The sequence below is a fragment of the Pristiophorus japonicus genome, chromosome 1, assembly GCF_044704955.1.
Source record: "Pristiophorus japonicus isolate sPriJap1 chromosome 1, sPriJap1.hap1, whole genome shotgun sequence".
Lineage (NCBI taxonomy): Eukaryota > Metazoa > Chordata > Chondrichthyes > Pristiophoridae > Pristiophorus > Pristiophorus japonicus.
In genome coordinates, this window is record NC_091977.1 from 476140167 (window position 1) to 476153453 (window position 13287).

Consider the following 13287-nt stretch of genomic DNA (forward strand, 5'->3'; position numbering starts at 1 on the left):
CATTGATACTTGCATAGAAGTTTTTCCTTCTTTCATTTCAGCTGCATTCATGCAAAAATCGGAAAGTTTTGCTGCGACAGCACACCAAAGGATTTGATGTCCCTCAGCCTGCGGTGACCTTCAGAAGCAGATGGGCTCACACCACACCTGACACAACTCTTGCGTCTGAACAATTACCCGAGCCAAAAGAAAAGTGGAGAATGCGGGCATTGATCCCGCTACCTCTCACATGCAAAGCGAGCGCTCTACCATTTGAGCTAATTCCCCATTCACGTCTGGCATTAGCTCCCAGTTTGCATCTGACTAGCCCCTTATCACTTGCCTCCTCGCTATTCCACGACCAGCAGAAATCTCCTGCTTCAGGTTGGCCTGCTCACTGAACACTTTCAATGCTTTGCTCCAATCGACGTTACTGAGCAATAGCAGGCGAGCAAGGGCAGGACTGGAAGCCATGGATATGGTGAAAGATGCCGAGAAGAGCTCGAGCCTGCGCAAGGGAAGCGACTTGAGCGCAACGTCGCAGCCGCCACGAGCGAGAGGGAGCAGGCGAAAGCCCTTTCTGACTGATGGACAGATGACTTCTATTGCCTGAGGCTTTGCCTGAAAGAAAGTGCTGGCTCTTTACATGCATTGCTGCTCAAAGGCACTCCCTGCTGACACACACATGCAAGTGTTCAAGCAAAACGGCGAAGGCACTGTCCTGTGCCTCAGCTGCAACATGTTCAGCTGCAAACTGCTCGTCATATTATGAGCTCTGCCTTTAGCGAATTGCCACTTACCACGCACATACTTACTTCAAAAGAATGCGCACTGCTTCAAGACGGAGTGCAACCAACCACCTAAGGACGACTTTGCTTTGCTTTGTTTTCGACTGCACTGCTCCGCTCCCCACCTGTCAATCGAAGGGAAGCGGCAGAGGTGCCTATCTTTGGTGATTCTCTGCCGCATGCCTTTCAATGCTGCCCGTCTTGTGTACTTCCTGATGTCGCAGCTATTTTTCACAGCCTGGGCCGGCGGCGCAATGGATAACGCGTCTGACTACGGATTAGAAGATTGCAGGTTCGGCTCCTACCTGGCTCGAGCATTTTTGCAATCTTTGCATTCTGGCTTTGGATGCCACGGAAGCGAACATATTTGGTCACATTTTCCAGTTACTAAGCTGGCAAGTGTCTTCTTAGCGCAGTAGGCAGCGTGTCAGTCTCATAATCTGAAGTTCCTGAGTTCGATCCTTAGAGAAGGCATTGATACTTGCATAGAAGTTTTTCCTTCTTTCATTTCAGCTGCATTCATGCAAAAATCGGAAAGTTTTGCTGCGACAGCACACCAAAGGATTTGATGTCCCTCAGCCTGCGGTGACCTTCAGAAGCAGATGGGCTCACACCACACCTGACACAACTCTTGCGTCTGAACAATTACCCGAGCCAAAAGAAAAGTGGAGAATGCGGGCATTGATCCCGCTACCTCTCACATGCAAAGCGAGCGCTCTACCATTTGAGCTAATTCCCCATTCACGTCTGGCATTAGCTCCCAGTTTGCATCTGACTAGCCCCTTATCACTTGCCTCCTCGCTATTCCACGACCAGCAGAAATCTCCTGCTTCAGGTTGGCCTGCTCACTGAACACTTTCAATGCTTTGCTCCAATCGACGTTACTGAGCAATAGCAGGCGAGCAAGGGCAGGACTGGAAGCCATGGATATGGTGAAAGATGCCGAGAAGAGCTCGAGCCTGCGCAAGGGAAGCGACTTGAGCGCAACGTCGCAGCCGCCACGAGCGAGAGGGAGCAGGCGAAAGCCCTTTCTGACTGATGGACAGATGACTTCTATTGCCTGAGGCTTTGCCTGAAAGAAAGTGCTGGCTCTTTACATGCATTGCTGCTCAAAGGCACTCCCTGCTGACACACACATGCAAGTGTTCAAGCAAAACGGCGAAGGCACTGTCCTGTGCCTCAGCTGCAACATGTTCAGCTGCAAACTGCTCGTCATATTATGAGCTCTGCCTTTAGCGAATTGCCACTTACCACGCACATACTTACTTCAAAAGAATGCGCACTGCTTCAAGACGGAGTGCAACCAACCACCTAAGGACGACTTTGCTTTGCTTTGTTTTCGACTGCACTGCTCCGCTCCCCACCTGTCAATCGAAGGGAAGCGGCAGAGGTGCCTATCTTTGGTGATTCTCTGCCGCATGCCTTTCAATGCTGCCCGTCTTGTGTACTTCCTGATGTCGCAGCTATTTTTCACAGCCTGGGCCGGCGGCGCAATGGATAACGCGTCTGACTACGGATTAGAAGATTGCAGGTTCGGCTCCTACCTGGCTCGAGCATTTTTGCAATCTTTGCATTCTGGCTTTGGATGCCACGGAAGCGAACATATTTGGTCACATTTTCCAGTTACTAAGCTGGCAAGTGTCTTCTTAGCGCAGTAGGCAGCGTGTCAGTCTCATAATCTGAAGTTCCTGAGTTCGATCCTTAGAGAAGGCATTGATACTTGCATAGAAGTTTTTCCTTCTTTCATTTCAGCTGCATTCATGCAAAAATCGGAAAGTTTTGCTGCGACAGCACACCAAAGGATTTGATGTCCCTCAGCCTGCGGTGACCTTCAGAAGCAGATGGGCTCACACCACACCTGACACAACTCTTGCGTCTGAACAATTACCCGAGCCAAAAGAAAAGTGGAGAATGCGGGCATTGATCCCGCTACCTCTCACATGCAAAGCGAGCGCTCTACCATTTGAGCTAATTCCCCATTCACGTCTGGCATTAGCTCCCAGTTTGCATCTGACTAGCCCCTTATCACTTGCCTCCTCGCTATTCCACGACCAGCAGAAATCTCCTGCTTCAGGTTGGCCTGCTCACTGAACACTTTCAATGCTTTGCTCCAATCGACGTTACTGAGCAATAGCAGGCGAGCAAGGGCAGGACTGGAAGCCATGGATATGGTGAAAGATGCCGAGAAGAGCTCGAGCCTGCGCAAGGGAAGCGACTTGAGCGCAACGTCGCAGCCGCCACGAGCGTGAGGGAGCAGGCGAGAGCCCTTTCTGACTGATGGACAGATGACTTCTATTGCCTGAGGCTTTGCCTGAAAGAAAGTGCTGGCTCTTTACATGCATTGCTGCTCAAAGGCACTCCCTGCTGACACACACATGCAAGTGTTCAAGCAAAACGGCGAAGGCACTGTCCTGTGCCTCAGCTGCAACATGTTCAGCTGCAAACTGCTCGTCATATTATGAGCTCTGCCTTTAGCGAATTGCCACTTACCACGCACATACTTACTTCAAAAGAATGCGCACTGCTTCAAGACGGAGTGCAACCAACCACCTAAGGACGACTTTGCTTTGCTTTGTTTTCGACTGCACTGCTCCGCTCCCCACCTGTCAATCGAAGGGAAGCGGCAGAGGTGCCTATCTTTGGTGATTCTCTGCCGCATGCCTTTCAATGCTGCCCGTCTTGTGTACTTCCTGATGTCGCAGCTATTTTTCACAGCCTGGGCCGGCGGCGCAATGGATAACGCGTCTGACTACGGATTAGAAGATTGCAGGTTCGGCTCCTACCTGGCTCGAGCATTTTTGCAATCTTTGCATTCTGGCTTTGGATGCCACGGAAGCGAACATATTTGGTCACATTTTCCAGTTACTAAGCTGGCAAGTGTCTTCTTAGCGCAGTAGGCAGCGTGTCAGTCTCATAATCTGAAGTTCATGAGTTCGATCCTTAGAGAAGGCATTGATACTTGCATAGAAGTTTTTCCTTCTTTCATTTCAGCTGCATTCATGCAAAAATCGGAAAGTTTTGCTGCGACAGCACACCAAAGGATTTGATGTCCCTCAGCCTGCGGTGACCTTCAGAAGCAGATGGGCTCACACCACACCTGACACAACTCTTGCGTCTGAACAATTACCCGAGCCAAAAGAAAAGTGGAGAATGCGGGCATTGATCCCGCTACCTCTCACATGCAAAGCGAGCGCTCTACCATTTGAGCTAATTCCCCATTCACGTCTGGCATTAGCTCCCAGTTTGCATCTGACTAGCCCCTTATCACTTGCCTCCTCGCTATTCCACGACCAGCAGAAATCTCCTGCTTCAGGTTGGCCTGCTCACTGAACACTTTCAATGCTTTGCTCCAATCGACGTTACTGAGCAATAGCAGGCGAGCAAGGGCAGGACTGGAAGCCATGGATATGGTGAAAGACGCCGAGAAGAGCTCGAGCCTGCGCAAGGGAAGCGACTTGAGCGCAACGTCGCAGCCGCCACGAGCGAGAGGGAGCAGGCGAAAGCCCTTTCTGACTGATGGACAGATGACTTCTATTGCCTGAGGCTTTGCCTGAAAGAAAGTGCTGGCTCTTTACATGCATTGCTGCTCAAAGGCACTCCCTGCTGACACACACATGCAAGTGTTCAAGCAAAACGGCGAAGGCACTGTCCTGTGCCTCAGCTGCAACATGTTCAGCTGCAAACTGCTCGTCATATTATGAGCTCTGCCTTTAGCGAATTGCCACTTACCACGCACATACTTACTTCAAAAGAATGCGCACTGCTTCAAGACGGAGTGCAACCAACCACCTAAGGACGACTTTGCTTTGCTTTGTTTTCGACTGCACTGCTCCGCTCCCCACCTGTCAATCGAAGGGAAGCGGCAGAGGTGCCTATCTTTGGTGATTCTCTGCCGCATGCCTTTCAATGCTGCCCGTCTTGTGTACTTCCTGATGTCGCAGCTATTTTTCACAGCCTGGGCCGGCGGCGCAATGGATAACGCGTCTGACTACGGATTAGAAGATTGCAGGTTCGGCTCCTACCTGGCTCGAGCATTTTTGCAATCTTTGCATTCTGGCTTTGGATGCCACGGAAGCGAACATATTTGGTCACATTTTCCAGTTACTAAGCTGGCAAGTGTCTTCTTAGCGCAGTAGGCAGCGTGTCAGTCTCATAATCTGAAGTTCCTGAGTTCGATCCTTAGAGAAGGCATTGATACTTGCATAGAAGTTTTTCCTTCTTTCATTTCAGCTGCATTCATGCAAAAATCGGAAAGTTTTGCTGCGACAGCACACCAAAGGATTTGATGTCCCTCAGCCTGCGGTGACCTTCAGAAGCAGATGGGCTCACACCACACCTGACACAACTCTTGCGTCTGAACAATTACCCGAGCCAAAAGAAAAGTGGAGAATGCGGGCATTGATCCCGCTACCTCTCACATGCAAAGCGAGCGCTCTACCATTTGAGCTAATTCCCCATTCACGTCTGGCATTAGCTCCCAGTTTGCATCTGACTAGCCCCTTATCACTTGCCTCCTCGCTATTCCACGACCAGCAGAAATCTCCTGCTTCAGGTTGGCCTGCTCACTGAACACTTTCAATGCTTTGCTCCAATCGACGTTACTGAGCAATAGCAGGCGAGCAAGGGCAGGACTGGAAGCCATGGATATGGTGAAAGATGCCGAGAAGAGCTCGAGCCTGCGCAAGGGAAGCGACTTGAGCGCAACGTCGCAGCCGCCACGAGCGTGAGGGAGCAGGCGAGAGCCCTTTCTGACTGATGGACAGATGACTTCTATTGCCTGAGGCTTTGCCTGAAAGAAAGTGCTGGCTCTTTACATGCATTGCTGCTCAAAGGCACTCCCTGCTGACACACACATGCAAGTGTTCAAGCAAAACGGCGAAGGCACTGTCCTGTGCCTCAGCTGCAACATGTTCAGCTGCAAACTGCTCGTCATATTATGAGCTCTGCCTTTAGCGAATTGCCACTTACCACGCACATACTTACTTCAAAAGAATGCGCACTGCTTCAAGACGGAGTGCAACCAACCACCTAAGGACGACTTTGCTTTGCTTTGTTTTCGACTGCACTGCTCCGCTCCCCACCTGTCAATCGAAGGGAAGCGGCAGAGGTGCCTATCTTTGGTGATTCTCTGCCGCATGCCTTTCAATGCTGCCCGTCTTGTGTACTTCCTGATGTCGCAGCTATTTTTCACAGCCTGGGCCGGCGGCGCAATGGATAACGCGTCTGACTACGGATTAGAAGATTGCAGGTTCGGCTCCTACCTGGCTCGAGCATTTTTGCAATCTTTGCATTCTGGCTTTGGATGCCACGGAAGCGAACATATTTGGTCACATTTTCCAGTTACTAAGCTGGCAAGTGTCTTCTTAGCGCAGTAGGCAGCGTGTCAGTCTCATAATCTGAAGTTCATGAGTTCGATCCTTAGAGAAGGCATTGATACTTGCATAGAAGTTTTTCCTTCTTTCATTTCAGCTGCATTCATGCAAAAATCGGAAAGTTTTGCTGCGACAGCACACCAAAGGATTTGATGTCCCTCAGCCTGCGGTGACCTTCAGAAGCAGATGGGCTCACACCACACCTGACACAACTCTTGCGTCTGAACAATTACCCGAGCCAAAAGAAAAGTGGAGAATGCGGGCATTGATCCCGCTACCTCTCACATGCAAAGCGAGCGCTCTACCATTTGAGCTAATTCCCCATTCACGTCTGGCATTAGCTCCCAGTTTGCATCTGACTAGCCCCTTATCACTTGCCTCCTCGCTATTCCACGACCAGCAGAAATCTCCTGCTTCAGGTTGGCCTGCTCACTGAACACTTTCAATGCTTTGCTCCAATCGACGTTACTGAGCAATAGCAGGCGAGCAAGGGCAGGACTGGAAGCCATGGATATGGTGAAAGATGCCGAGAAGAGCTCGAGCCTGCGCAAGGGAAGCGACTTGAGCGCAACGTCGCAGCCGCCACGAGCGAGAGGGAGCAGGCGAAAGCCCTTTCTGACTGATGGACAGATGACTTCTATTGCCTGAGGCTTTGCCTGAAAGAAAGTGCTGGCTCTTTACATGCATTGCTGCTCAAAGGCACTCCCTGCTGACACACACATGCAAGTGTTCAAGCAAAACGGCGAAGGCACTGTCCTGTGCCTCAGCTGCAACATGTTCAGCTGCAAACTGCTCGTCATATTATGAGCTCTGCCTTTAGCGAATTGCCACTTACCACGCACATACTTACTTCAAAAGAATGCGCACTGCTTCAAGACGGAGTGCAACCAACCACCTAAGGACGACTTTGCTTTGCTTTGTTTTCGACTGCACTGCTCCGCTCCCCACCTGTCAATCGAAGGGAAGCGGCAGAGGTGCCTATCTTTGGTGATTCTCTGCCGCATGCCTTTCAATGCTGCCCGTCCTGTGTACTTCCTGATGTCGCAGCTATTTTTCACAGCCTGGGCCGGCGGCGCAATGGATAACGCGTCTGACTACGGATTAGAAGATTGCAGGTTCGGCTCCTACCTGGCTCGAGCATTTTTGCAATCTTTGCATTCTGGCTTTGGATGCCACGGAAGCGAACATAGTTGGTCACATTCTCCAGTTACTCAGCTGACAAGTGTCTTCTTAGCGCAGTAGGCAGCGTGTCAGTCTCATAATCTGAAGGTCCTGAGTTCGATCCTTAGAGAAGGCGTTGATACTTGCATAGAAGTTTTTCCTTCTTTCATTTCAGCTGCATTCATGCAAAAATCGGAAAGTTTTGCTGCGACAGCACACCAAAGGATTTGATGTCCCTCAGCCTGCGGTGACCTTCAGAAGCAGATGGGCTCACACCACACCTGACACAACTCTTGCGTCTGAACAATTACCCGAGCCAAAAGAAAAGTGGAGAATGCAGGCATTGATCCCGCTACCTCTCACATGCAAAGCGAGCGCTCTACCATTTGAGCTAATTCCCCATTCACGTCTGGCATTAGCTCCCAGTTTGCATCTGACTAGCCCCTTATCACTTGCCTCCTCGCTATTCCACGACCAGCAGAAATCTCCTGCTTCAGGTTGGCCTGCTCACTGAACACTTTCAATGCTTTGCTCCAATCGACGTTACTGAGCAATAGCAGGCGAGCAAGGGCAGGACTGGAAGCCATGGATATGGTGAAAGACGCCGAGAAGAGCTCGAGCCTGCGCAAGGGAAGCGACTTGAGCGCAACGTCGCAGCTGCCACGAGCGAGAGGGAGCAGGCGAAAGCCCTTTCTGACTGATGGACAGATGACTTCTATTGCCTGAGGCTTTGCCTGAAAGAAAGTGCTGGCTCTTTACATGCATTGCTGCTCAAAGGCACTCCCTGCTGACACACACATGCAAGTGTTCAAGCAAAACGGCGAAGGCACTGTCCTGTGCCTCAGCTGCAACATGTTCAGCTGCAAACTGCTCGTCATATTATGAGCTCTGCCTTTAGCGAATTGCCACTTACCACGCACATACTTACTTCAAAAGAATGCGCACTGCTTCAAGACGGAGTGCAACCAACCACCTAAGGACGACTTTGCTTTGCTTTGTTTTCGACTGCACTGCTCCGCTCCCCACCTGTCAATCGAAGGGAAGCGGCAGAGGTGCCTATCTTTGGTGATTCTCTGCCGCATGCCTTTCAATGCTGCCCGTCTTGTGTACTTCCTGATGTCGCAGCTATTTTTCACAGCCTGGGCCGGCGGCGCAATGGATAACGCGTCTGACTACGGATTAGAAGATTGCAGGTTCGGCTCCTACCTGGCTCGAGCATTTTTGCAATCTTTGCATTCTGGCTTTGGATGCCACGGAAGCGAACATATTTGGTCACATTTTCCAGTTACTAAGCTGGCAAGTGTCTTCTTAGCGCAGTAGGCAGCGTGTCAGTCTCATAATCTGAAGTTCATGAGTTCGATCCTTAGAGAAGGCATTGATACTTGCATAGAAGTTTTTCCTTCTTTCATTTCAGCTGCATTCATGCAAAAATCGGAAAGTTTTGCTGCGACAGCACACCAAAGGATTTGATGTCCCTCAGCCTGCGGTGACCTTCAGAAGCAGATGGGCTCACACCACACCTGACACAACTCTTGCGTCTGAACAATTACCCGAGCCAAAAGAAAAGTGGAGAATGCGGGCATTGATCCCGCTACCTCTCACATGCAAAGCGAGCGCTCTACCATTTGAGCTAATTCCCCATTCACGTCTGGCATTAGCTCCCAGTTTGCATCTGACTAGCCCCTTATCACTTGCCTCCTCGCTATTCCACGACCAGCAGAAATCTCCTGCTTCAGGTTGGCCTGCTCACTGAACACTTTCAATGCTTTGCTCCAATCGACGTTACTGAGCAATAGCAGGCGAGCAAGGGCAGGACTGGAAGCCATGGATATGGTGAAAGATGCCGAGAAGAGCTCGAGCCTGCGCAAGGGAAGCGACTTGAGCGCAACGTCGCAGCCGCCACGAGCGAGAGGGAGCAGGCGAAAGCCCTTTCTGACTGATGGACAGATGACTTCTATTGCCTGAGGCTTTGCCTGAAAGAAAGTGCTGGCTCTTTACATGCATTGCTGCTCAAAGGCACTCCCTGCTGACACACACATGCAAGTGTTCAAGCAAAACGGCGAAGGCACTGTCCTGTGCCTCAGCTGCAACATGTTCAGCTGCAAACTGCTCGTCATATTATGAGCTCTGCCTTTAGCGAATTGCCACTTACCACGCACATACTTACTTCAAAAGAATGCGCACTGCTTCAAGACGGAGTGCAACCAACCACCTAAGGACGACTTTGCTTTGCTTTGTTTTCGACTGCACTGCTCCGCTCCCCACCTGTCAATCGAAGGGAAGCGGCAGAGGTGCCTATCTTTGGTGATTCTCTGCCGCATGCCTTTCAATGCTGCCCGTCCTGTGTACTTCCTGATGTCGCAGCTATTTTTCACAGCCTGGGCCGGCGGCGCAATGGATAACGCGTCTGACTACGGATTAGAAGATTGCAGGTTCGGCTCCTACCTGGCTCGAGCATTTTTGCAATCTTTGCATTCTGGCTTTGGATGCCACGGAAGCGAACATAGTTGGTCACATTCTCCAGTTACTCAGCTGACAAGTGTCTTCTTAGCGCAGTAGGCAGCGTGTCAGTCTCATAATCTGAAGGTCCTGAGTTCGATCCTTAGAGAAGGCGTTGATACTTGCATAGAAGTTTTTCCTTCTTTCATTTCAGCTGCATTCATGCAAAAATCGGAAAGTTTTGCTGCGACAGCACACCAAAGGATTTGATGTCCCTCAGCCTGCGGTGACCTTCAGAAGCAGATGGGCTCACACCACACCTGACACAACTCTTGCGTCTGAACAATTACCCGAGCCAAAAGAAAAGTGGAGAATGCAGGCATTGATCCCGCTACCTCTCACATGCAAAGCGAGCGCTCTACCATTTGAGCTAATTCCCCATTCACGTCTGGCATTAGCTCCCAGTTTGCATCTGACTAGCCCCTTATCACTTGCCTCCTCGCTATTCCACGACCAGCAGAAATCTCCTGCTTCAGGTTGGCCTGCTCACTGAACACTTTCAATGCTTTGCTCCAATCGACGTTACTGAGCAATAGCAGGCGAGCAAGGGCAGGACTGGAAGCCATGGATATGGTGAAAGACGCCGAGAAGAGCTCGAGCCTGCGCAAGGGAAGCGACTTGAGCGCAACGTCGCAGCTGCCACGAGCGAGAGGGAGCAGGCGAAAGCCCTTTCTGACTGATGGACAGATGACTTCTATTGCCTGAGGCTTTGCCTGAAAGAAAGTGCTGGCTCTTTACATGCATTGCTGCTCAAAGGCACTCCCTGCTGACACACACATGCAAGTGTTCAAGCAAAACGGCGAAGGCACTGTCCTGTGCCTCAGCTGCAACATGTTCAGCTGCAAACTGCTCGTCATATTATGAGCTCTGCCTTTAGCGAATTGCCACTTACCACGCACATACTTACTTCAAAAGAATGCGCACTGCTTCAAGACGGAGTGCAACCAACCACCTAAGGACGACTTTGCTTTGCTTTGTTTTCGACTGCACTGCTCCGCTCCCCACCTGTCAATCGAAGGGAAGCGGCAGAGGTGCCTATCTTTGGTGATTCTCTGCCGCATGCCTTTCAATGCTGCCCGTCTTGTGTACTTCCTGATGTCGCAGCTATTTTTCACAGCCTGGGCCGGCGGCGCAATGGATAACGCGTCTGACTACGGATTAGAAGATTGCAGGTTCGGCTCCTACCTGGCTCGAGCATTTTTGCAATCTTTGCATTCTGGCTTTGGATGCCACGGAAGCGAACATATTTGGTCACATTTTCCAGTTACTAAGCTGGCAAGTGTCTTCTTAGCGCAGTAGGCAGCGTGTCAGTCTCATAATCTGAAGTTCCTGAGTTCGATCCTTAGAGAAGGCATTGATACTTGCATAGAAGTTTTTCCTTCTTTCATTTCAGCTGCATTCATGCAAAAATCGGAAAGTTTTGCTGCGACAGCACACCAAAGGATTTGATGTCCCTCAGCCTGCGGTGACCTTCAGAAGCAGATGGGCTCACACCACACCTGACACAACTCTTGCGTCTGAACAATTACCCGAGCCAAAAGAAAAGTGGAGAATGCGGGCATTGATCCCGCTACCTCTCACATGCAAAGCGAGCGCTCTACCATTTGAGCTAATTCCCCATTCATGTCTGGCATTAGCTCCCAGTTTGCATCTGACTAGCCCCTTATCACTTGCCTCCTCGCTATTCCACGACCAGCAGAAATCTCCTGCTTCAGGTTGGCCTGCTCACTGAACACTTTCAATGCTTTGCTCCAATCGACGTTACTGAGCAATAGCAGGCGAGCAAGGGCAGGACTGGAAGCCATGGATATGGTGAAAGATGCCGAGAAGAGCTCGAGCCTGCGCAAGGGAAGCGACTTGAGCGCAACGTCGCAGCCGCCACGAGCGAGAGGGAGCAGGCGAGAGCCCTTTCTGACTGATGGACAGATGACTTCTATTGCCTGAGGCTTTGCCTGAAAGAAAGTGCTGGCTCTTTACATGCATTGCTGCTCAAAGGCACTCCCTGCTGACACACACATGCAAGTGTTCAAGCAAAACGGCGAAGGCACTGTCCTGTGCCTCAGCTGCAACATGTTCAGCTGCAAACTGCTCGTCATATTATGAGCTCTGCCTTTAGCGAATTGCCACTTACCACGCACATACTTACTTCAAAAGAATGCGCACTGCTTCAAGACGGAGTGCAACCAACCACCTAAGGACGACTTTGCTTTGCTTTGTTTTCGACTGCACTGCTCCGCTCCCCACCTGTCAATCGAAGGGAAGCGGCAGAGGTGCCTATCTTTGGTGATTCTCTGCCGCATGCGTTTCAATGCTGCCCGTCCTGTGTACTTCCTGATGTCGCAGCTATTTTTCACAGCCTGGGCCGGCGGCGCAATGGATAACGCGTCTGACTACGGATTAGAAGATTGCAGGTTCGGCTCCTACCTGGCTCGAGCATTTTTGCAATCTTTGCATTCTGGCTTTGGATGCCACGGAAGCGAACATAGTTGGTCACATTCTCCAGTTACTCAGCTGACAAGTGTCTTCTTAGCGCAGTAGGCAGCGTGTCAGTCTCATAATCTGAAGGTCCTGAGTTCGATCCTTAGAGAAGGCGTTGATACTTGCATAGAAGTTTTTCCTTCTTTCATTTCAGCTGCATTCATGCAAAAATCGGAAAGTTTTGCTGCGACAGCACACCAAAGGATTTGATGTCCCTCAGCCTGCGGTGACCTTCAGAAGCAGATGGGCTCACACCACACCTGACACAACTCTTGCGTCTGAACAATTACCCGAGCCAAAAGAAAAGTGGAGAATGCAGGCATTGATCCCGCTACCTCTCACATGCAAAGCGAGCGCTCTACCATTTGAGCTAATTCCCCATTCACGTCTGGCATTAGCTCCCAGTTTGCATCTGACTAGCCCCTTATCACTTGCCTCCTCGCTATTCCACGACCAGCAGAAATCTCCTGCTTCAGGTTGGCCTGCTCACTGAACACTTTCAATGCTTTGCTCCAATCGACGTTACTGAGCAATAGCAGGCGAGCAAGGGCAGGACTGGAAGCCATGGATATGGTGAAAGACGCCGAGAAGAGCTCGAGCCTGCGCAAGGGAAGCGACTTGAGCGCAACGTCGCAGCTGCCACGAGCGAGAGGGAGCAGGCGAAAGCCCTTTCTGACTGATGGACAGATGACTTCTATTGCCTGAGGCTTTGCCTGAAAGAAAGTGCTGGCTCTTTACATGCATTGCTGCTCAAAGGCACTCCCTGCTGACACACACATGCAAGTGTTCAAGCAAAACGGCGAAGGCACTGTCCTGTGCCTCAGCTGCAACATGTTCAGCTGCAAACTGCTCGTCATATTATGAGCTCTGCCTTTTACCACGCACATACTTACTTCAAAAGAATGCGCACTGCTTCAAGACGGAGTGCAACCAACCACCTAAGGACGACTTTGCTTTGCTTTGTTTTCGACTGCACTGCTCCGCTCCCCACCTGTCAATCGAAGGGAAGC

The 13287-nt window shown here is 50.7% G+C and overlaps 3 non-coding genes across 3 annotated transcripts; all 3 read left to right on the forward strand.

The window, feature by feature from the left end:
- The first annotated feature begins 7363 nt into the window (after window positions 1–7363).
- Window positions 7364–7436, forward strand: trnam-cau (transfer RNA methionine (anticodon CAU)). Its single transcript has one exon. It is a non-coding gene; the product is annotated as a tRNA-Met (tRNA).
- A 2405-nt stretch (window positions 7437–9841) lies between these two features.
- On the forward strand, window positions 9842–9914 carry trnam-cau (transfer RNA methionine (anticodon CAU)). Its single transcript has one exon. It is a non-coding gene; the product is annotated as a tRNA-Met (tRNA).
- Window positions 9915–12319: 2405 nt separating this feature from the next.
- trnam-cau (transfer RNA methionine (anticodon CAU)) lies at window positions 12320–12392 on the forward strand. Its single transcript has one exon. It is a non-coding gene; the product is annotated as a tRNA-Met (tRNA).
- Window positions 12393–13287: the final 895 nt, after the last annotated feature.